This window comes from Myiozetetes cayanensis, unplaced genomic scaffold, assembly GCF_022539395.1.
Source record: "Myiozetetes cayanensis isolate MyiCay16 unplaced genomic scaffold, myiCay2020 scf4, whole genome shotgun sequence".
NCBI classification, from domain to species: Eukaryota; Metazoa; Chordata; class Aves; order Passeriformes; family Tyrannidae; genus Myiozetetes; species Myiozetetes cayanensis.
Genome location: NW_026087631.1, coordinates 59,045,169 through 59,066,428, shown reverse-complemented (window position 1 = coordinate 59,066,428; position 21,260 = coordinate 59,045,169). Strand labels below are relative to the sequence as shown.

Here is a 21,260-nt window from a genome sequence, read left to right as displayed (position 1 = left end):
CTTTGCCACCAGTTTGTGATGTGGCAACTGTATTTCCTGGGAAAAAAATTGATCCCTAAAAAAGCAAAGCAAAACAGTAAGAGCATGTAGCCTTCCTGGGTAGGCATAGGGATCTTTATACAAGCCCCACTGGTGCTAAAATGGGAGCCTAAGAGATATTTCAGTAAGGCATAAACAGTAATGTACGTGAGAGTGCAAGTGCACTGGGAGGAAAATGTTCCACTCCTAATCGATAAGAAGGGCTCAAAGCACAGGAATGGGGAAAGGTTTTGAAACAGTGGGCCTCAAGCTCTGCTTCTGGCTGTCCTTATAAGAAGAATGAGAAAGTTTGAACTTTATTAACTAGTTCTTTAACTAGTTAACTCTATTAACCATGGGAAAAAATTGAGAGCAAAGATGGTGCCTGGAAATCATGTATGACAAGCATCTAGGACACCAAGATAGTGGTGTCAGAAGGGAGACTGTGTCTTTTCAGGGCAATCCCTTGCAGCCAGCTCTGGAAGAAGAAAGAAGAAGGGCCATCTGGCTCTGACTTGACTCATGCAGTCAGTTTTTCAGGCGAGATGAAGTGGATACTTAAAGGCCTGAGCAAAAGGGACATCAAAGACGAAGAGTTGCATAAATGTTGTGGGATTTCACGGAAAGGTGGAAGAAGACTGAAGTGCATGGTTGGAGCTGAATGCAGAAAAGGAAGCACTTAAGGAGGCCCATCCACTGAGGCCCCTACCCTGGGCTGTGCACATGTTGCCTGTGGGCAGTGTTCGGACGAGGGGAGGGCGCAGTGCCAAGGCTCAGCCCTGCCTCCTCGGGATGTGGCACCCGAGCTAGGGGAGGCATCAGCCCACCCAGACTGCACCAGTGGTGGACTCCCACGTCACCTGCCATGAGGGAATATCACGCTGCAGGAGTTTAGGTCTGCCTCCTCTCATGCTGACCGTGATCTGCTCTGCTGGCCAACACCATCAGTGCTTCACAAGGTGCTGACTCGGCTGGGCCTCCCTTCCCCTGGGGCACAGGCTTCAGGCTGCCTTTTGTAGCTGAAATCAACAGTGGTGGTTCCTCCGCCCTCACAGGCTGTGCCTGTCAGTGGAACATATTGAAGCAATCTGCACTGCCCTCACAGGCCAGGATCTTCCTTTGGATCCTATCCTGATGAAGCCAGTGTGTTACCAAAGGCAAGAAGTTGAAGAAAAATAGATGAGTGTTTACTGATGTCCTGTGCAATCTGAGAGGCTCCCTGCTGGAGAAGGGGAATGCTTAGCCTGGGCGCCACAGGAGGCTGTAGACAGAAATTGAAAGTAGCAGCACAGTGAAGACTTTTTCTGCCTTTTGGGGGCCATGCAATTTGCAATATGTAGTGTCACAGACAGTTGAAAAATACCCTAATCAATACCAGTCTGTGTGATCCTTCTGGACTTTGGCAGACTCATGTTTTTTTCAGAACAAGTAGTTGGGCTAAACTACATGTGTTTGACACGTGGCTGCGCCTGTGTGTGGAATATGCAAAGACCACCAAAACCCACTCTGCTCTGTGCCTTTTCTGAAGCAGCACACTGAATATTCATTTGTGATTTTCGTTACCTGTAAGTCTTTACTGCCCTGCTGTGACCAACTTTATGGCCTGTGTGCTTGAAAATGTTGGAAATAAAAACCTGTTAAAGGCAATGGCTCTCCTTTTCAGTGGAATTATGAAGAACCAGTTTATTTAGAAATTCATGTTTTGGCACAGAAAGTGTTTGTAAACCTTTTAACACTTCTTCCCTCACTTCACTATCCACTTAGCCTCATCTGCACACTGTTTTATCAGTATAGCTTTGCAGAAGAAAAAGGACCTATAGCAAATACAATATGAAATCAGACTTTGTCTTTTCTTTTAGTTTGTATACATTGATAAGGCCTCTTCTCAGTCATCTCTTCTCAAGGCTTTCTCTCTTAGCCTTTCCCTGTAGGAGAGATTCTCCAGTCCCCTAAGCATCTTTTTCACTCTCCACTGGACCAGCTCCAGGAGCTCCACGGCTCTCTTGTCCTGAGGATCCCAGAACTGGACACAGCACTCCAGATGTGTCCCCAGGACAGGATCACCTCCCTTGACCTGCTGACAATGCCTTTCCTAATGCACCCCAGGCTTTCCTGGCCACCAGGGTACACTGCTGGTTCATGGACAGCTTGTTGTCCACCAGGATCCCCAGGTGGTTTCTCCACAGAGCTGCGTGCCAGCAGGTCAGCCCCCAGCCTGTGCTGATCCATGAGGTTATTCCTCTCCAGGGACAGGACCCTGGACCCACTTGCCTTTGTTGAATTTCAGGTAGTTCTTCTCTGCCAATCTCTTCAACCTGTCGAGGTCCTTCTGAAGGGCTGTACAACCTACTGGGGTATTGCCCAGTCCTCCAGCTTTGTGTCACCAGGGAACTTGCAGAGGAGGCATCTGTCCCTTTAATTCAAGTCACTGATGAACAAGATAAACAATACTGGGCCCAGTATTGAAACTTCTGGGACAGCGCTTCTAACAGGCCCCCAACTGCACCCTGTGCTATTGATTATGACCCTCTGGGATCTGCTGTTCAGCCAGTTCTCAATCCACCTCACCATCCACTCATACAGGCCACACTTCCTAGTTTGCCTATGAGGACGTTGTGCAAGACAGTGTCAGAGGCCTTGCTGAAGTGGGAGTAGACAATATCCACTGCTGTCTCTCATCCATCCAGGTAACGGTTTCATCATAGAAGGCAAACAGGTTGGTCATGCATCATTTCTCTTTGGTAAGTCCATGGTAGCTATGTCTGATCACTTTCTTGTCATCCATGTAGATAGAGGTGTCCTCAAGAATGAGGTACTCCATCACTTTTCTGGGAATTGAAGTGGGCTTGACTGGCTGGTAGTTGCCTGGGTCCTACTTCTTACCCTTTTTAAAGGGGTGACATTTGCTTTCTTCCAGTCCTCAGGAACCTTTCCCGATTGACACAGCATTTTAAAGATGATGGTAAGTGTCTGCCAGCTCTCTCAGCACTTGCGGATGCATCCCATCGGGGCCCATGGACTTGTGGCTGTCAGGTTTGCCTAGGCATTCTCCAACCCTGTTCTCTTTGACCAGGGGAAAGTCTTCTTTCCACCATTCCTTTAACCTGGTCTCCTGCATCAGAGATTCCTGAGGGCTGGGCTGGTCAGTGAAGACAGATGAAAAGAAGGGATTCAATAACTCTGCCTTCTCTGAGTCCTCTGTTACCAGGACCCCCCCACCCTTCATTTAGCAACAGGTCCACATTATCCTTAGTTTTCATTTTGTTCTTGATGTATTTGAAGAAGCCCTTCTTGTCATCCTTGACATTCTTGGCTAGATGGGCCTTGACCTTCCTTGTCTCATTTCTACTTGCTCTGACAACTTCTCTATATTCATTCCAAGTCATCTGACCCTTCTGCCATATCCTCTCTCTTTCCTGCATACACTTTGGGTGATAACAGGAGTGCTTCATTTATCCATGGAGGTCTCTTGGCCCCTATGCCTGATATCTTGCTCATCGAGATACATCGTTCTTGAGCTGGGGGAAACAATCTCTGAATAGCAACTAGCTCTCTTGAACTTCTCTTCTCTGTAGAATCTGTTCCTTTGGGATTCTTCCAAGATCTCCAAAGAGGCTAAAATTAGCTCTCCTAAAGTTAATGGATACAATCTTAATGCTGCCCTGCTCCCTCCTCACCTGATGCTGAATTTCACAATCTCTTGCTCACTGAAGCCAAGGCTGCCCCCAGTCTTTACATCACCAACAAGGTCTTCCCTCTTTGTTAGTATGAGGTCAAGCAGCACAGAATTCCTTGTGGGATCCTCGACTGCCTGTGACAGGAACTTGTCATCACTGCTTTCCAGGAATCTGTTTGGGCTGTTTGTGTTTCACTCTGTTGCTTCTCCAGATGATGTCAGGGAACTTAAAGTCCCGCATGAGAACCAGTGCCTGTGATTCTGAGACTACTTCAAGCTGCTTGTAGAAGGCCTCATCCACTTCATCCTCCTGTTTAGGTGGCTTGTATCAAATACCCACAACAGCGTCACTATTACTAGTTGATCCTTTTACCCTCACCCATAAGCTCTTGACTTGCTCATCCTCCACTCCAAGACAGAGCTTGATATTCCAAGTGTTGCCTCACATAGAGGGCAACTCCACCACCTGTGCCTTCCTGGTCCATCTCTCCTAAACAGTGTGTAGTCCTTCATGACAACATTACAGTCACTTGAGCTATCCCAGTCCATCTCTGTAATTGCAATGAGATCAAAGCCCTGTGGCTGCACACAGATCTCTTGTTCCTCCTGTTTGTTCCCCATACTGTGTGCAGTGGTGTACAGGCACTTTATAGCATTTGTTTGTGTCCATGTCCCAGCAGGGCTGCTGAGGGACACCCCCTAAGTTGTATCTTGTGGTTACATCTTTGGCTGCCTGTGCTTGATTGAGGTACACCATCTTAAGTCTCCTCTTGCCACTTGGTTGGTCACTGTAGTTCTCCCCTTCCCACACTTTGTTAAGGAACAGCAAATTCTGCATGAAAAGAACTGAAAAGACAGAAAAGGACTTTTTTCCAATTTATTTGAGATCCAGAGAAGATCAAAATGAGAGGGTACACAGCCCAGATTGGTTTATCCCATCATTAAGGCATTCCTTTGAGGACTATTTGCATAACTATACCTTCTCTGCCCCCTCATGGAGTTATACCTTGGGTGGAATCAGACCGTCATGACTAGTTTTGGATAATTTCCCTTGGTTGTTCAGGTGCACCAGTGCATCAGCAGCTGGAGTAGCTCTTTCTATGGATAATCTTCTTTGTTTTATATAAGTCCTCAGGAACTGAGGAGAGGCCTCTGAAACATACAATCTCAGTTCTACAATGAAAGGCAGCTTCTGGCAGTAGTCACAGAAGCTTTTTTTGCAGGAATCAAAATTGGTGCACCAATAATTTTAGATACTGTAATCCAACCCAGGGGTTTTGCCTACTGATATTTTCCATGTTGCTGGTAGCTATGTAAAAGAGTTGGTGGCTCAAAGGCAGGAAGAGCAGCCACTGGTTCTCTCCTTTGCAATGCCATGTTCCTTGGCAAGTTAATATGCCATTGTATCGTGGGCAGTATTTGCTCTGTCAGATCAGGTTTGCTCCCAGAAAGGTAACACCTACCATCTTCAGTCTTGCTGGACGAGGGAGGGTTTCTGACTTCATCGTCTTTTGCTCTTTGCATTCTTTTTTTTTTGACTCCACAGCACATCAAAGGTACTGACTCATCCTCAAACATCACTTAGGACTCCTCCATCACCATCACGATCATACTAGCTTTGTCTTTGGCTGTGCTAGCATCTGCAAATATTGCCTTCGTATCCCTTCTCTTATCCCTAACCACAGTGATGTACTTCTTTTCTCATCTTCACCAGTTTTTGTTTTCACTGCATCAAAGGTCCTTCAGTTTTAAGGCTTTCTAACAATGCTTTTTGCTTTATCTCAATGCCATCAGCTCCTGAGCAGAGCATACAGGCTTGCTTGAGTAGCTCTGTTTTATGTTTTTCACTCAGTTGTGTCTGCATTAATAATGCCAATGTTATGCAAAAACCTTTCACTTTAACCTTCCTTTAGGGATAGTCAAGGGACAGAGCAGCTTTCAGGTTGGTGCCCCAGTGAGTGTGTTCACTTCTCATCCTTTAACCCTCAGTTTCACATTGTTGTGGTTTTGACATTTGCTTTTGTATGGTTATCCTCAATGTGCACCACTCACTCTCAGGCCTGGATTCTCAGACCTCTTTCATCTAGGAAACCTCTCTAATGCCTTGTCATCTCCACACCTTTCAAGGAAATACATAAGGATCTACAAAACTGAACCCAAATGCAGCTGTATTGAAACATACTTTCATTCACCTCTTTCACAGGGCTGACTCTGCTACCATTCCTAAATGCTAAAAACTTGGAAACTTTCTCAGTGTTGTTTCTGAGGTGTGATAACACAGCATTCAAAGTTTTGGAGGCTACTTTTACCTTTTTATTTCCTCAATAAATATCAAAAGGGAAGACAATAGGGACAAGAATGTGCCATCATGGAAGAATATATGCAATGAGCTACAATCTTATTTTCTAAAAAATGAGGTCCTTAAGATTTGCTGTTTCTCACTAACTTGTGGGAGCTATTTGCAAGGTAATTCACTGGTCATTCATAAGCTGAAAGTGCATGTTGTCAATTGTAATTAATATTTTCCATTTAGTTTGGAATAAAACACACAATTAGGGACCAAGATAACCACTGAGACTTACAAGAAACTGTGCTCATAGCAAAATCCTAGTTTGCAGGCTTGCTCTCTTCTCTGAAGATGGCAAAGCACTGCACTGAAAAAATTAGACTTCCCATTTCACCGACTGGACAAACTGAGGTTCAAGAAAGGAGATAAGCTGGACTGACCAGCCAGCCTGATGTGATTCATTTCTTGTAACGCCTGCACTACAGAGTAGAGTACAGGGCAGTCACAGTGAAAAGAATGAGGGTTCAGGAGCCCAGACTGAGCACAGCCAGCTTAGCAAATCTAGGCTGCCTTCAGGTTTTTAGTGTCTTTATGTAATATAGCATTTAAAGTAAATTTTTGGATTCGTGCTCAAGAAACAGCACAGCTTTCCATCTTCAGTGAGGGGAATGGATACCCACCATAAACTAGAGAGCCAACCTATATATTTAGATGAAGTCCTTAGCAAAACTTTTCCACTGCCTGTGGTGTGTCTTGTTTCAGTGCACTGTAAGTGCAACTTCACTTAACAATACAATAAAATCTGGCCTTTGTAAGTTAAATCTTACAGAAAGAGTTGCAAAGTCTTCCTCCATGTGTTACTCTGTATGTTCCACAGCTGCCATGGACCAAAATCTGCTTTACAAAGACATGTTCTTTAACAGTTAATTCTTGACATGTTTTTTAAATTAAGCATTTAGTATACGATCATACAGTGAGCAGACCAATGCAGTTTAAAAGGCAAACCCTTAGTGATCAGGGCCTCCTAAAAGCCAGCAAGAACTCAGGAATAAAAGCTGCATGGAAAAGGGTCTTGATAGACCCTCAATTCTCAGGGATCTCAGCTTAGGCCTAACTCCCCATCTGCTTGGAGATATAAAATTAGAAACTAGATGAGATCATCTCACTGTTGTGCTGTGATCTTTTTGCACCAGCAATCCAGTTTTGGCACCAAGTGTGCCTCAGTGCTGAGGACAGGCCTTGGTGGCAGCAGCAAAATCAGAAACCCAATGCGAAATGGTTGGTTGCAACGACCTGCTCTGGTGTGGCCCCATCTGTTACATGATCTGGACTGTGATGCAAACGCTGAGTCTTTCCGTGTACGTCTCAGTGGTATCTCAGGTATGTGGGTCTCATCTTCCCCTATGTACGTTATTTTATGAGAGAAGCAGTTGAAGTTAATACTCCAATATTCCTGTGATTGCCTTTCACCACCTGTGCCGTTCATTTGTATTTGTGTCAAAGTAATATTCTTAATTTAGATGACTTTCAGAAGATCTGATAAGTTTTATTTGGCATATTATGTTTGGTGTTGTTTGTTTGTGGTTTTTTTTTTTTAATAATCCTCATCCTTCAGTTTATCTCTAAGTTGTGCAGTCTCTGCAAATTCAGAGTAGCAATCAACTGATTCCCATTTTTCCTTGTGAAATTAAGTATGCCTCCTGTCCTTTGCTGTGGCATTTCTGGGATTTCATAATCCTGTTTCCTCTCTCACTTGGATATCTGATCTTGCTACGTTGTTGGAATTTAAAGCATGAAAGCACAATTGCAAGCAACTTATTGCTAGTCTGGTTGTAATTTCTCTTGTGATTTGTAGTTATTATTCATGGCTCAATTGGCTTTCCTTCATCTGTTAGTAATAGAGATGCATTGTTCAGGTAATGAAACTATTCACAAGGCACCTGGCTGATCATTTATAAGCTAGAAGGCTGGCAAACAACATTTTCAGCTGCCTGTGGGATTTTGTTATCAAATTCTCTCCTCCAAAGACCAGAAAAAGTCACTTCACAGAAAAATCTGTAACCAAATCAAGAATCATACATAGATTTAGAAGGAATGTCACAATATAGGTTTATATTCCCATGATCCCCCAATTTCTCCACTGGGAGAGGTCTTCTAGCAACTGTTTTTAATTTCTCTGGAATGGCTTTGTGCAACATACATTCTGTAAAAACCTCAGTTTTCCACTGCTGAGTTGGAGTCTTTGTTCACCTTTGTGTCACTTCTCTGCATCAGTTCTTGTGTCCCTTCCTAGGATTAGTTAGGCCATTTGAAACAATTATTTTACTATTAGGAACTATTCAAAATATTTGCAGTTATTTATGGAAATACCTGAGAAATAATGTCACATTTTTAACAAGAGCTATATTAAGGGTAAAGTATATTATGGGTCACTACTTAAAAGGCAGAATTGCTCAGATGCTTTTTCGGGAGAAAATGCAAAACTTTGTGTCTATTGCATTATGCTACTCATTTGATTGACCTTGTTTCACTCTGGGGAAGTTATTGCAAGAAACAACCTCAGTTTCAGAAATTAACAATATATGAAGTCTTTGTTGGGCTTTTAACCTGCCCATCTTGGTGAGATAAAAAGTTTCAGTATTATTTATCTTTCTGACTTTGACTAGTATATTTTATTTTAAATTTGCCATGAAGGAGAAACATGCACCCAGTTGCCATAGTTAAAATGCAGGATCATGACTTTGTAAGGCTTTAACTGGTTTTCTGACCTGCTGCCATTGTGCTGCCCTAACGCTTTCCAGGTTCTGATATGACAGGCAAAATTTACAGCCTGCAAGCCCTGTGTTTAGCCAGGGTTTGTCCTGTTCACCCATCAGTCTTTGGTTTCTTCTTGTCAGAATTGCATTTTTTATTAAACAGTCAAGCTCAGTCATCCAGGAAGACTGGCAAAGCAATTTTGCAGCTTTTACTCCCTCAGCTGACACTGTCTGGAGGTCTTGCTGATTAGATAATAAAGTACTTTCTGGTCTGCAGGGTTGAGGAGGAGGAGGAAGCCTTGTTGGTATTGTTCTTTCATTACAGCATGGACATGTTATTCTCTCACACATTTTCCCAATTCAGTGTTAGGTGGGAATCACTGCCCTCTCTGTGGGAGTTCTTGCTTTGTTCCCTGCATGGCTTTAGCAAGTCCTGCAACTGCACTGTAATCTTGTTTGGATTTGTTCATCAGTTGATGAAATCCATTCTGTATAGTGCAGCTTAGCCTTCCAACGTTATGGATCAAACTGGATTTTGTATTTGAGTGTAGGAATATGTGTATATGGGAGACAGATCGACTAGCAATATTTACTGAATGGAAAGCCCAGAAGAGGAACCTGTTGTCTTTAGCTGAAACCTTTGACAGGTTTTTGCCACTGAGTGGTACTGAAGTTTTGGTAGGATGGTAGGCTCCATCCGCTACATCTTAAGCCATTTTTGGTTACAAGTTTGGGTCAAGTGCACTGTTTTAGCAATGCTTCTTGCTCTCAAAAATGCTGGTTATCTATTTCTTTGAGGAAAAAACACCAAAAAGGGCTATTTTCAGTATGTTCAAACACTGGTTATGGAGCTGTATTGCAGTGGTGTGTTTTCTTAGGGCTGAGTTTGAGCTAAAACTCTTACTGGCTGTGCTACTTCTCTCTAACATCAGATAGGAGGGGGAGACCAATTCCTGCCTGAGTGTGTTTACAGGTTTTCCATGAACAACTGACAACTGCAAATTCGGTCTTATATCTAGCAGCTCCCAAAGGCAATGTGGCCATATATTTTTTCTAAACAGACAACCATTTATGCCTGGGGATCCTTTTTTCCCCAGATTCAATAGGTTGAGGAGGTGTGGAAGCCCACTAAAGGATAGGGTTTCTTTTTTTTTTCTTTCTGTCAATGGCATGACTCTTTTCTCTCCAGATGGGAGCATATGGCCCACTAAAATAACATTTTGTTTTCATTAGCTGTAATTTTCAGTTTCCAGGTCCAGTAAGAATTTTTGGAGTTGTTTTAGCTCTTGCCAGGTAAGATATTGCCTTTGCCTCCCTTTGCCCTTCACCAAATTAAGCTGCTTGAGGTTTAATGTTCCCTTCTCCGAGATGTTTTTTAAAGAACTTTTTTAACTGTGAAAGCCATATGTTCCTTGTCACACAGAAGACCATTAGCCAACCCAAACCTTTTGCCAAATGCCCTGGAACCTGTGAGATTCTATGTCTCTGGCGATACTTTCCTTTTTCATCTTTTCAGTATCTCCCTGCCTTTCTCAGGGATCTGGCTGTAATTTACAGCTGGTTTAGCTAAGAGAACGTAACACAACTTAAATTTCATCTTCAGCTGCTCTGGGAATAAATCACATCCTAGGCTCCCTTATCAGCACAATGCCACGAGTGCTGTTACTGACACAGAACAAATTGTTTTACTGCTGCACCCAACAAGTCGTGGGCAGAGATGTGAACATGATATGCCTTTGTACAGTCCTTTCTTGAAATATCTCATGTATGTATGTATGTACATTCATCTCAAAGAGATGAAAAGATAACACTTGAAGACAATTTACTTCTGTTGGGTTTGGTTCCCTCTGGGATGTACTTAATGGGGTTTCTTTTAATTATAAATTTGAGCAAAAGAGCAATCAAATGCATCAGTTCACAGGATTTATTTTAATGGTCTTCAGAATCATTAAATGTAAAATGTAGTAGGGTGCTTACTCAGGATTTTTTGTTACTAACGAGAAGCCTGTGTCAAATTTTTTTAACAGTGATGAATGTTAGTATTAGAATGGATAGTATTTTTTATTGTCCATTTTGGAAGAAAATAATTTTGGGTCAGAATGCAGTGGACTCTAAAACTGTCTGGCAACATTTTAACTATTTTGTTTCAAGGAGAGTTGGATTTCTTTACAAGTATGAACTCTATCAAAAAATATGTGTAGTACTACATAAAACTCTTGAACAGGAGATTCACTGTTTTTTGAACATTGAGACCCCACCTGAGCAAAGCAGCTTAGCAGTTTTGATGAAAGAATATGGCCTGTGTGCTTGCCCCTGTTTGGTGATGTCTTCAGGGCAGGAACACATCAGCTACTTAAAACCACAGCTCTGGTATTGATTTACCCTTTTTTACAAATTTTGACGTGTCTTCACTACATTTCCCAGTGAAGAGTAAGACGTTTCTGTTGTGTTTCTCTTCTTTCTTTTTAAAGCTTTAGTGGACTAAAAATGGAGGCAAAAAGCAAATCTTCCATGTGAATAGATTTCTCTGTTGGCTTGGAAAGTAGCTGTCCCCTCTTGAATTGATATAAAACTCCCAAGGAGGGAAGAACAGACCGTTACTTTCCTGGTCAACTGCTTTTCTGAGGCTGTGCCCTGTAAGTCAAAGACTTCTGGAGACTCCGGGAACTTTGTGTTTTTCCAGGAACTTTGCATTTCCCCAGGACCAGACTCACATCCAAACTCCTTGACTTGAACCTGTCATTTCCAGTAGCCTCTGCTATTTCCATGGAAGCAAAGTCCTAAGACTTAAAAAATAATTCTTATGGCTACATGGTAAAAATGCTAATGTTTCAGAAAATAAGCAGCAATGATTTAGTAGAAAACCCACTAGCCATTGTACCACACTCCTGTTTAACCACTAGAGAGGTTTAAGACGAGAGGCAGTTGTCCATGTAGGCTGATGGAGTCTAAGGATCCTTTTGCTGAGATTGTCAGAGCACCAATATGATCACACTGTGTACTGAATGGCATTTGTATTGGCAGCTTCCAGCAACTTTAAGGTTTTGTCTCTGTGTTACCTGTGGATTACTTTTAATAGATAATTGTTTACATAGGTGTGTGTTCTATATTAATATACACATGTCCCTAATTGTATTCTGTAAGTCTGCCAAATATTTACTTGTAATTATTTTTTCACTGTTGGCTTGTCCTTTCTTTCAGTATTTCATTAATACAGGATTAAAGTTCAAACTAATGCTGTGTGCATAATGTCTAGATGAGAGTACAGAATGTGTTTTCTTTTAACACCTCTTGGGCCTTATTTTAACTTTTTTTTTTTTCCTATGCACAAAGCTCAGAATAAATATTGTGAAGTCTTACAGAATGGGGATTTTTCTTCCCCAACACTTAAAACGTTTGTCCAGGGCAAAAATTTTATTAATAAGGTGCAATGCACTGAAAATGATTAATGGAGCCTTTACTTGTTACATTTCTGGCTGTCTCGGGGGCTTTAGTATCTATGAGAAGAAACACAGGATTTGAACTTCTTTTTACTTTCTTAAGGCTCAGTATGCTAAGTTACATCAGAAGTCCCAACAGTGTTTCTTTATCACTCTTACCGAACACATGCCTTTGCTTTTGCCTCTGGAGAAAATGGTGTATAAGCAGCATGGTAAAACCAATGGAGCAAAGTCATACATGTTCAGTCACACTGAGAAAACTGCTAGTTTTCACTAAAACAAATAAAGTACATTAAGACATGGTCTAAGAAAGATGTGCCTGATGTTTCATGGTTATCTGTCTTTCATGGAATCATCTGGGACACTAAAATTATACTTGACTGGCTGCCTGTGGTAAGAGGAGGTCTCAGTGCAATCTAGCTTTCTCTGGCTATGCTAATTACAGAGTAGTTTTATTAGCTCAGAATAGATAGTGTGACTTTTCATAGTTTGGGCAAGGTAAGTCATGTAACACATGTAGACTTCTGGAACAGGCTCTCCAGGGAAGTGGTCACAGCACCAAGCCTGACAAGAGTTCAGGAAGTGTTTGGATGATACTCTCGAGTACATGGTGTGACTCCTGGGGATGGTCCTGTGCAGAGCTAAGGGTTGGACTCGATGATCCTTATGAGTCCCTTCCAACTCAGCATATTCTGTGATTCTGTGGTTCTGTGGTCTCACAAGAGGTGGATATTGCAACCAGTACAATGTGTGGAGACCCTAGGAACATCCACCACATCAACTGGGTGTGATTTGAAAAAATGAGAGAACTCTATTTTTTCAACAGGAACTTAAAGTTCCAATCACAGGAAACTGAATCAAAGTGCAAGGATGAATAGCATTGCTGTAAGTGAAATGCATGTGCTTTTCTGCCTAAATTTAGGTTTGCCTCCCTGCTTGTTTTGCTCAAACTTCAGGGCTACTATAGAAATAAATTAATTGAATATAGGGACTTCAACTCTGGAAAAAACCCAACCTACTAGTGATTTTGAAAAAAGAAACAGATACACCATGTGCAGATACTTTGTTCAATGGTTTTTTAAGGTCAGAATATGGCTAGGATGATTAGTCCATGGAAAACTTGAATGGGATATCCTATTAAAGAGTGTTGTTTGTGGTTTTTTTCAAGACCATATACTACATATTTGTGTTGAATTAACAGATTGACCCTTCCTGTTTTACAGAAGAAGAGATCCACTCAGTGCTCAGAAACACAAAGGAGGACTATAACTATGCCTACTTTTTCATGCTGTGTTATCAACGTCACGTTATCAGCCTACATTCTTCTTGCCCCAAAACAAACATCTTCCAGTCCAATGAGTTTTTGTCTGTTCATCAGCAACCATGCACTGAAATGAGCTTATACAGTGAAATCTGACTAGTAAGTATTTAGTTGTTTTACATAGGAAACAAAACATTTAATACAGTAGTTATTATAGTATTTTGTGGTGGACTGAAATATAACTCATAAAAAAACCTTCCAAATCCGCTTTTAAATCTATTTTTTCAGCTTTTCTGGCTTTTAAAAAGAGCTGTTCTTTTTTTCCTCAACTTAACCTCTCTGGTACAGAGTAGAAGAGTCTCTTTGGTTATTTTCTTTCCTAAGAAACATGAGGAATAGTTGCTCTGCTCTGGTGAGTTCAGAGGAAGGATCTTCTGGCCCAGAAGGCGGCTCACATATGTGTTGTCAGCATGTATTCTTTGACTGACAGGAAGACATTTCGAAGTGTTAGCCAAATCATTATTACAAATCAGGATAAAAAGCTGTTAACAAAAGCTTAAAAAAAAAAAAAAAAAAAGCTTAGAGGTTCCCCAGCCACTTTTTACCATATCTTTTTCCTGGGTTTTCCATTTCTTGATTCTAGAGAGAAAAAATTTTGCCAGTTTCCTATACCTTAATGCAATTTGAAGCAGTCAAGATCTGATGTTCTGACCAAAATGGAAAGGAGTTTCTGCTGCAATAGACCTATTTCATCCCCAGTTTCTCTTTTGCATGTTTGCAGAATTCTTTAAAGAAGATCCAAAAATTTGAACTTCCTATTTTTTTTTTTTCACATCTCACTAAAGGAAATTGGAGTGACAGGATAAGAAAAAAGGGACAGGGAAAATAAGGTTGTAAGCTAACAGATGTTACTTTGCCTTTACTATAAAAAATATTCTGGACTGGCCTCTGACCCTGAGCTCCCTCTGCTCATGGCAAAAATTATGGGAAATACTTTTCTCATAGAGAAGGGGCAAATTTCTTCCAAAGTAAGCAAATGCTTCAGCACTGTAACCAGTAAGAGGTTATAAAGCAGCATTAGCAAAGAAATGTGTTTAACTGCAGTAAGTAGCATTAAGTTAATTTTCCTAAACAAACAGTTTCTTTTGCTATTAAACTGTAAATGATGCAATAGGTGTCAACTACATTGACTTCTTGCCATTATTAGTAGTTTGTTTTTCTGTATGGAATGTTTCTGTCCTGTTCCTCCCATCCCCTGTCATTCAGAAATATGCTTTTCAGTATGCCAGTATCTTGTTTTAGCAAGGCTAAGAATGGCACACTGATTAGTCATATGGATGTAACACAGGACTCCTAATCTTAAAAAATATTTGCTACAGGCAGTGAAGAGAGATTGTTCTCATTATAGAATCAAATTATATTGTGCAAAGTCAGTATGAATAGTTACTCTGGCAATTACTTTGTTTATGGAGGGTGATATACTTGCTCCATATCCTATCATCTCTAGCATTTGGCAGTGCTCTCAGCAGGAACTGGTTTGGTTAATAAAGCAAGATGCAAACTTGGGGCCCCTTGAACTGTGTATGTTCAAGAAGTCACGCTCTTGGTTTCAGAGACGAATGCTGAAATAGAGGTGGTCCCTTTAAATACATTTAAAGGCATTTCTTATATGCAATTTACTTCTGTTTACACGAGATGTTATCTAGAGGATGCTAAGAATTTAAACATCATTCTTCATTTGTGCTTACCGGTAAAAGCTGATTGTAACCATCTGTTGTAAAACAGACTCAGAAAGGGTTTCTGGTTTCAAGTTCTTGCCTGTCCAGGCTCAGTCTAGCAAAATGGAGAGCAGTGGAAACACTGTTGTGTTGTTGAGCCCTGCCTGAACGCTATATGGGTTAGAGGGGATGCCTCTACAGACTGTGAAAATTGAAGTATTTCATTTGGGTTTGTGACACTGGCAGGATTTCTGCTTTGCTTGCTAATAATGTTTCTGTTGAATTGTTAATAAGTGATGAGGCTTGGATCCTTTGACAAACTCTGAGTAGAGAGAATAAGATTTATTTCAGTGAGACTCCATGAGAATGCAGAGTTTCCCTAGACAATGATAATTCATTGCAGGACTACAGGTTGGGCACTTGGCCTGCAGGGTAGGTGGCTCTTCAAATAGGGTTTAAAATCAAGGTAACTGGAGTTTTCTAGTTTTGAAGCACATTGACAGTAAATGTTTTTAAATGTAGAGACTGTTAAAAATACTGACTCTGGTCTTGTTGTCAGATCTCTGTTGGTGTGACACTGCCACCTGAAATCCTTAATGCCAGCAATGTGGAGATGCCAGATGATCAGCACCTCTACAAATCAGAACACTGTAGGATGACATCCAAATGCAGGGCTGCAAATTGCATGGGAATTTCATGGTCTGGTCTGGTACTGACACGGCTCAGAGGGATTCAGTGTGAGACACTCCAGTGAAGCGGAACATACTAAAAGTTATCAGGAGACAGATTCAGAACTGAGAGGAATTGAGGCTCCAGAGGGTAACATCTCTGACTTGAATGAAGATTGGGAATGAGAAAACATAGGCTGAACAATGTAATACAGGAGAGACAGGACATCAGTTTGGTTTAAGGTTATTTTTTTTTTAATTGTAACTGTATTAAGGCTTTCCCCCTTTCCTTTTGGCTTGAGACACAATAACTTTCTATTATTGGTTCAACCCGCTTGGGCTACTCAAAATAAATACTTCAGAAATAAACGTCTAAAATGTGTTTTGGCTGAGAAAGTTGGCTTATATATAGATTTTTAAAAAACAGTGGTTAAGTTAAAGGGTCTTTCATTTATTTGTATGATTGTCTCCTCTATTTTCAAACAAAATCTATGAATCCTAAGGGATAAAGCCTGATCCTAAAAGGTAAAAATCACTAATAATTGTCACAACTCTTACTGATTCTAGTGGTGATGGTCTTCAATCTCAAACCTGAAAAGAACTCTGGTTTTGTAGCTTTCCTGTAACCCTGCTTCTAACATTCCTGTTAAGGTCAACTTTGGAAATAAAGGCACAGAATTAGACACAAAAAAATATAACATTTTTTGCTCAGACAATTTATTTTTGTCAGGTATTTTGCTGAAAAAAGTAAAGGGCAGGAAAAAGGGAAAGGCAGGTGGGGGAAGTGAGGGTCATTTGTTGGCCAAAACTAGCTTTCATTGGATATGAAGTCGACATCTAGTTTACATTAAACACTGAGGTCTGGTAAGAACTTGCCCTTAATGTTTACATGATGCTTATAAATGTAGTTAGCTATAATTCCCTGAAGGCTAGAAAAGTTTCATTAAGCCATTTCCTGCTTCTGTAATCCCCATTTTGGGAGGAAATCAACTATGTTAGGAACATGCAGTAGAGAGCTATCAAGGGCATAAAGGAAAGCCTCCAAAATTTTCAAAAGTACAGTAATTACCAGGTTATTATTGCATCCCTCATGTGTACTAATGACCCTCCTCTCCATCTAGGAGTTTAGGGTTTTGGTTCTAAATACCATGCTGTTTTAAACCATTTTTTTTCAGACCAGATGCGCAAGCAGGCTAACAGCATGTGTAAGTCATTGCCTTCTTCAGCCACAAGCAAAACATCATATGATTGCTTGTATGTCTGAGCTAAGTGAAGGATGAGGTTTTGCTGACACTAATTTTCTGTAAAAGTGCTATGGCAAGGCTTCTGAAGGGAACAGGCTTGGTGAAAGGAAAGAAACATGCACTTTTAGCTGTTTCCTCATGCTCAACTCCCACCCCAGTCAGACCTATTGGTTTGACGGGGAAACAGACCAGCCCAAGCTGTGCATGAGGAAGGAGCGCTTCTTTGCAGTCATTCACAGGAGCCAGGTCTGCTAAGGCTGGGATTTCTGCTAGCAGCCTGCTCCTCAGCCTCAAGCTCCCCAAGGTCCCACCCAGCTCCCACCATGTCTGTACACACTGGGCTTCAGCTCTTTCTGTGCCCACAATGTCTGGAGTTTCCCACTTTGGTGCCGTATGCCACACGGTCTGGAGCCAACACAGCATGCATAGGAAGAGTAGGACTGTCTGATGCTGGTTTCTGTGAGTACAGTGCTGCCCTAGCAGCCAAGTTCTGGCTTTTCCCAGGATATATGCAGTGCACAAAGTGTCTTCCAACAGTGGCACCCAACAGTGCTACTTCCTTCTGAAGTCGGTGTTAGGGGAACATACATGACGGGTGCACACTTTTGGTCTAAAGAGTCAGTAAAAGAAGGATGCTTGAGCAGGGTTTGAATGGCTTTTCCTGTAAACCTGGTAGCCTTTTAAGTGGCTTCAGCTGGGGAATCTCACTTACGAATACACTTATGAACCTGTCCCCAGCGCACTAGCCAGGCTCAAATGTCTCCTGTTGCATGCGTGGAAATGTAGATAAGAAGTTGGGTTTTTTGGATTTGTTTGTTTGTTTTTAAAGAAAGAAGGAAAGGGTAAACTTCTTTTGGGTTATGCTTTCAATCCCATTTACATCAATTACTCTTTTAGAAACAGTTCTTTCTCTTTTCCTAGGATTAAAGAGCAATTAGTAAGAATACTATAGCCTCAAAGTAGTGAAATTCAGTATGTTATAAAAACCATGACCCAAGATCTTATCTTTCACCACAGGTAAGAGGCCTTTGATAGTGCCCGTGTAATTCCCTTCTGTGTAATTACAGATGTGACCTGAGTATGTGATTTAAAAGGATCAAGCTACAGTTTTGGCTAGGCTCTTAAAAGAGTTTTTGTTGATTCCTGTATTGGGCTGTTTTAATAAAGCTACTGGCTGCAAGACTGAATAGTTCAGTAAATTCCACTGGTGAGGCTTTTGGCTTGTCCTGGTTCAAACCTTGGACACTAGTGAATAGGAGTTTGGTACACTTTGTCATGGTAATCCTATGATGCACATTTAAATATCTGCTCTTTCCAGAAGTTTTAAGTGCAGCCTACACCTTTTTGATATTAAAACTTTTTTTAAAAATGAAGTGTATTTAACAAAAAGTCTTTTTCAGTTTTTGAAGTCTTCTTAAATATCCAGTGATGTTGCTGCAGGTGGTGATGGGCTAAACTGCTAGGAAGTACAACCTGTCAATTCTAATGTCTGCAAAGGAAAGGATTATGTCTCCTCCAAAGCTATAAAAAATTCAGTTTTACAGAACTTCCATCTCACTTGGCACTGTCTTTGGTCTGCATGGTTAAAGAGCAAATCTTCCTGAAGATGAACCAACAATCGCCCATTGGAAAACTCTGTCTCACAATACTACTTTTTATTTTATTTTGTTGTTTGTTTGGTTGGTTTTTTTGGGTAGAAATTTAAATCACAGCGGATCAAAGCCCTGTTTTTGTGGATTAAAGTGGAGTTAACTGCTTTGAATAAAAGCTTAATTCATGTCAGTTTTCAGTTTTAAATCCTCAGCTGTTTTGGCTGGTGGCTGAAAATAGCCTGGCTATCTCAGTTCTTGTGGTGATGTTGCTGAGGAGCTCTGAGACCATCTCCTCTACTGACCCTGCTTCAGGGCCAGTGACCTCTAGAAAAAGGTGGTCACGACCTGCTGGGAGTTGAGGACAGATGCCCCTGCAGCTCTTCTGAGTATTACTGTAGTGCCTTAGCTCACCACTTCTGCTAAAGTAGAGTATATCCTCCAAGACAAAGCTCCATGTTGACATGGCTGCACATCAGTGGGTGTCAAGTGAACCCATTCCTCACTGGCCAGGGAGTGTTTGTTTAGCACGGTGCCGTCCCACTAGAAAAGCTTCCTTTGGGCTTGTGTACAGAGATGACTCCAACTGACTGAGCATTCTTGACTTTAAGGTAGCTTATTTTTTTTGAGATCATTCATTTTGACACCAGATTCAGTCTGGAAAGTGCCACTTTTCAAAGCTAAGAGTAACTGAGATAGGCAATTCAAATTTAGGTGTATACATCCCTTATTTTCATAGCTGCAGCCTGGCACACTATTAAGGTTGAGTAGGTCTCTAATCACTCTACTCAGGCTCTAGGGTAAATTATTTCTGTCTGTCTATGTGTTTTAATAAATTAAATGGATATTTCAGTCTAACACCAACACTTGAGATGTGCCTCAACCCATCCTATGAAATGAGGTTGAATGAGACTTTGAGCAACCTGGTCTTGTAACAGACACCACTGGCCATGGCGGGGGGTTAGGCTGTAAGGTCCCTTCCAAACCAGAACATTCTGTCATTCTACCATTCCATCAGGTTTGTGATTTGTCTTGAAATATTGCATCTGGCTCAGTTTCTGTGATTGAGTGCTCCCACTATTTGGAGCTAACCTTGACCTTTGGTATTGGAAGCTGTCTCGGTTTAAGAGAAATGCTGGGGCAGAGACTCCAACAAATGGGTCACCTTCCCTTTCAGCAATACAGAGAGACAAATGCAAGCAGACATGCCTGAAAAAATAACAGTTTACTGACAAGAAATATAGCAGCAACAAAAACAATACAAACAGAATGCTTCAAATCAACAGCATACAGAGATCACCTCTAGTCTCTTCCCCCATGGTGCACAGACCAAGGTGGTGGCCAACACGTTCTCCTCCCGCTTTCTCCCAGGAGAACAAAGAAAAAGTATAGTGACAGAAAGGTTTCTTCAGCACCTTCCCCAGCTAGACAAAAATGTAACTGCATTACTAGCATACTTTCTTATAAAATTCTTGCTAAGTTTTGTCTGTTTGTACATCTGTGTCAGGCTGGGGAAGTGCTTCTTCAGCCTCATTAGATGATGTCTTAACACTAGCATGCTATTCAGGAAGAATGCCAAAACAAAGGTGTGCCTTAGCTGTGTGAGATGAAGCTGTAGGCCGTAGCTGGTGCCAGGGTTTCAGGCTCTCGTTTCCAATGTAGTCCTTGTTCTGCACTCTTTTCTTTTTTACTTTGTCTCTCAAAACTCTGATTATGCACATTCTGTCCTACCTTCCTGATACTTCCCATCCTTAGGTCCATATCTGCCCAGACAGCAGTGGATACTGCTTGGGCCACAGCTGGACTTTGGTGTTAAAGCAGAAAGATGACAGGAATACTCACATGTACAGTGGGGGTTTTCTGGAGAAGTCTGAGCTTTACTTTCCTTTTGATAATTTTATTATTTGCAATCAAGAATCAGATCTGGTGCTGTTAAAATTAAAATAACACACCTTACTAGATTTTCCTAAGCCCTCCAGAGCAGAAGCATACCAGTGGGGTTTCTTTTCTTCCTGTATCTCAGAAGTATCCTTCAATTTTCTTTAATTAACCTCTCATCTTAATGATACCTTAGCTGAATGCCAAGATACGAAAATTCCTGAGAAAGTAATCTTTTTAGAGGATTATAGCAGATTAAAGCACTATTCTGTGCCTAAACACTTCTGCATACCTTCTGAACAGTTAGAGATTGCAACAGTTTTAGAATACGTTGTTAAAGCACTGCTGTAGGTAAAAAGGCAGACTTCAGAGGCAGTGGAAATTCTTCATGGTGATTAGCGTTCCTGGTTTTCAATCTGGATGCTGTGTGTAGCACATGCAAGGATAAGCACAGGATGATTTCAGTATTCTAAAAAAGTATGTGTTTTCTACTGCTTGAGGTGAGGAGTGCTGTTACATGTTAGCCCTACCTGATTACGCTGATAAGAAGCATTCTGCCTTCGCAGAGCTTTGACTCTTCTGTGGAATGCAAAATAAAATCGGTGACAGTGTTTGGAAAATGCTTTTTGCAGATATTTCATAGTCAGTGGCAGTGTGAACTAAACAAGGAAAGTCAGTGAAACTTTAGAAGCATTAACTGGGATGAAAATCCAGTTGTGCCAGCT

The 21,260-nt window shown here is 41.3% G+C and overlaps 1 protein-coding gene across 1 annotated transcript in view; it reads left to right on the top strand.

The window, feature by feature from the left end:
• Window positions 1–7,289: 7,289 nt before the first annotated feature.
• Window positions 7,290–21,260, top strand: part of FREM1 (FRAS1 related extracellular matrix 1) — a 91,445-nt gene continuing 77,474 nt past the window's right edge. Inside the window, exon 1 of the mRNA XM_050328623.1 lies at window positions 7,290–7,361. The gene's annotated coding sequence lies outside the window, so the exon portion shown is untranslated. The remainder of the gene's footprint in view (window positions 7,362–21,260) is intronic.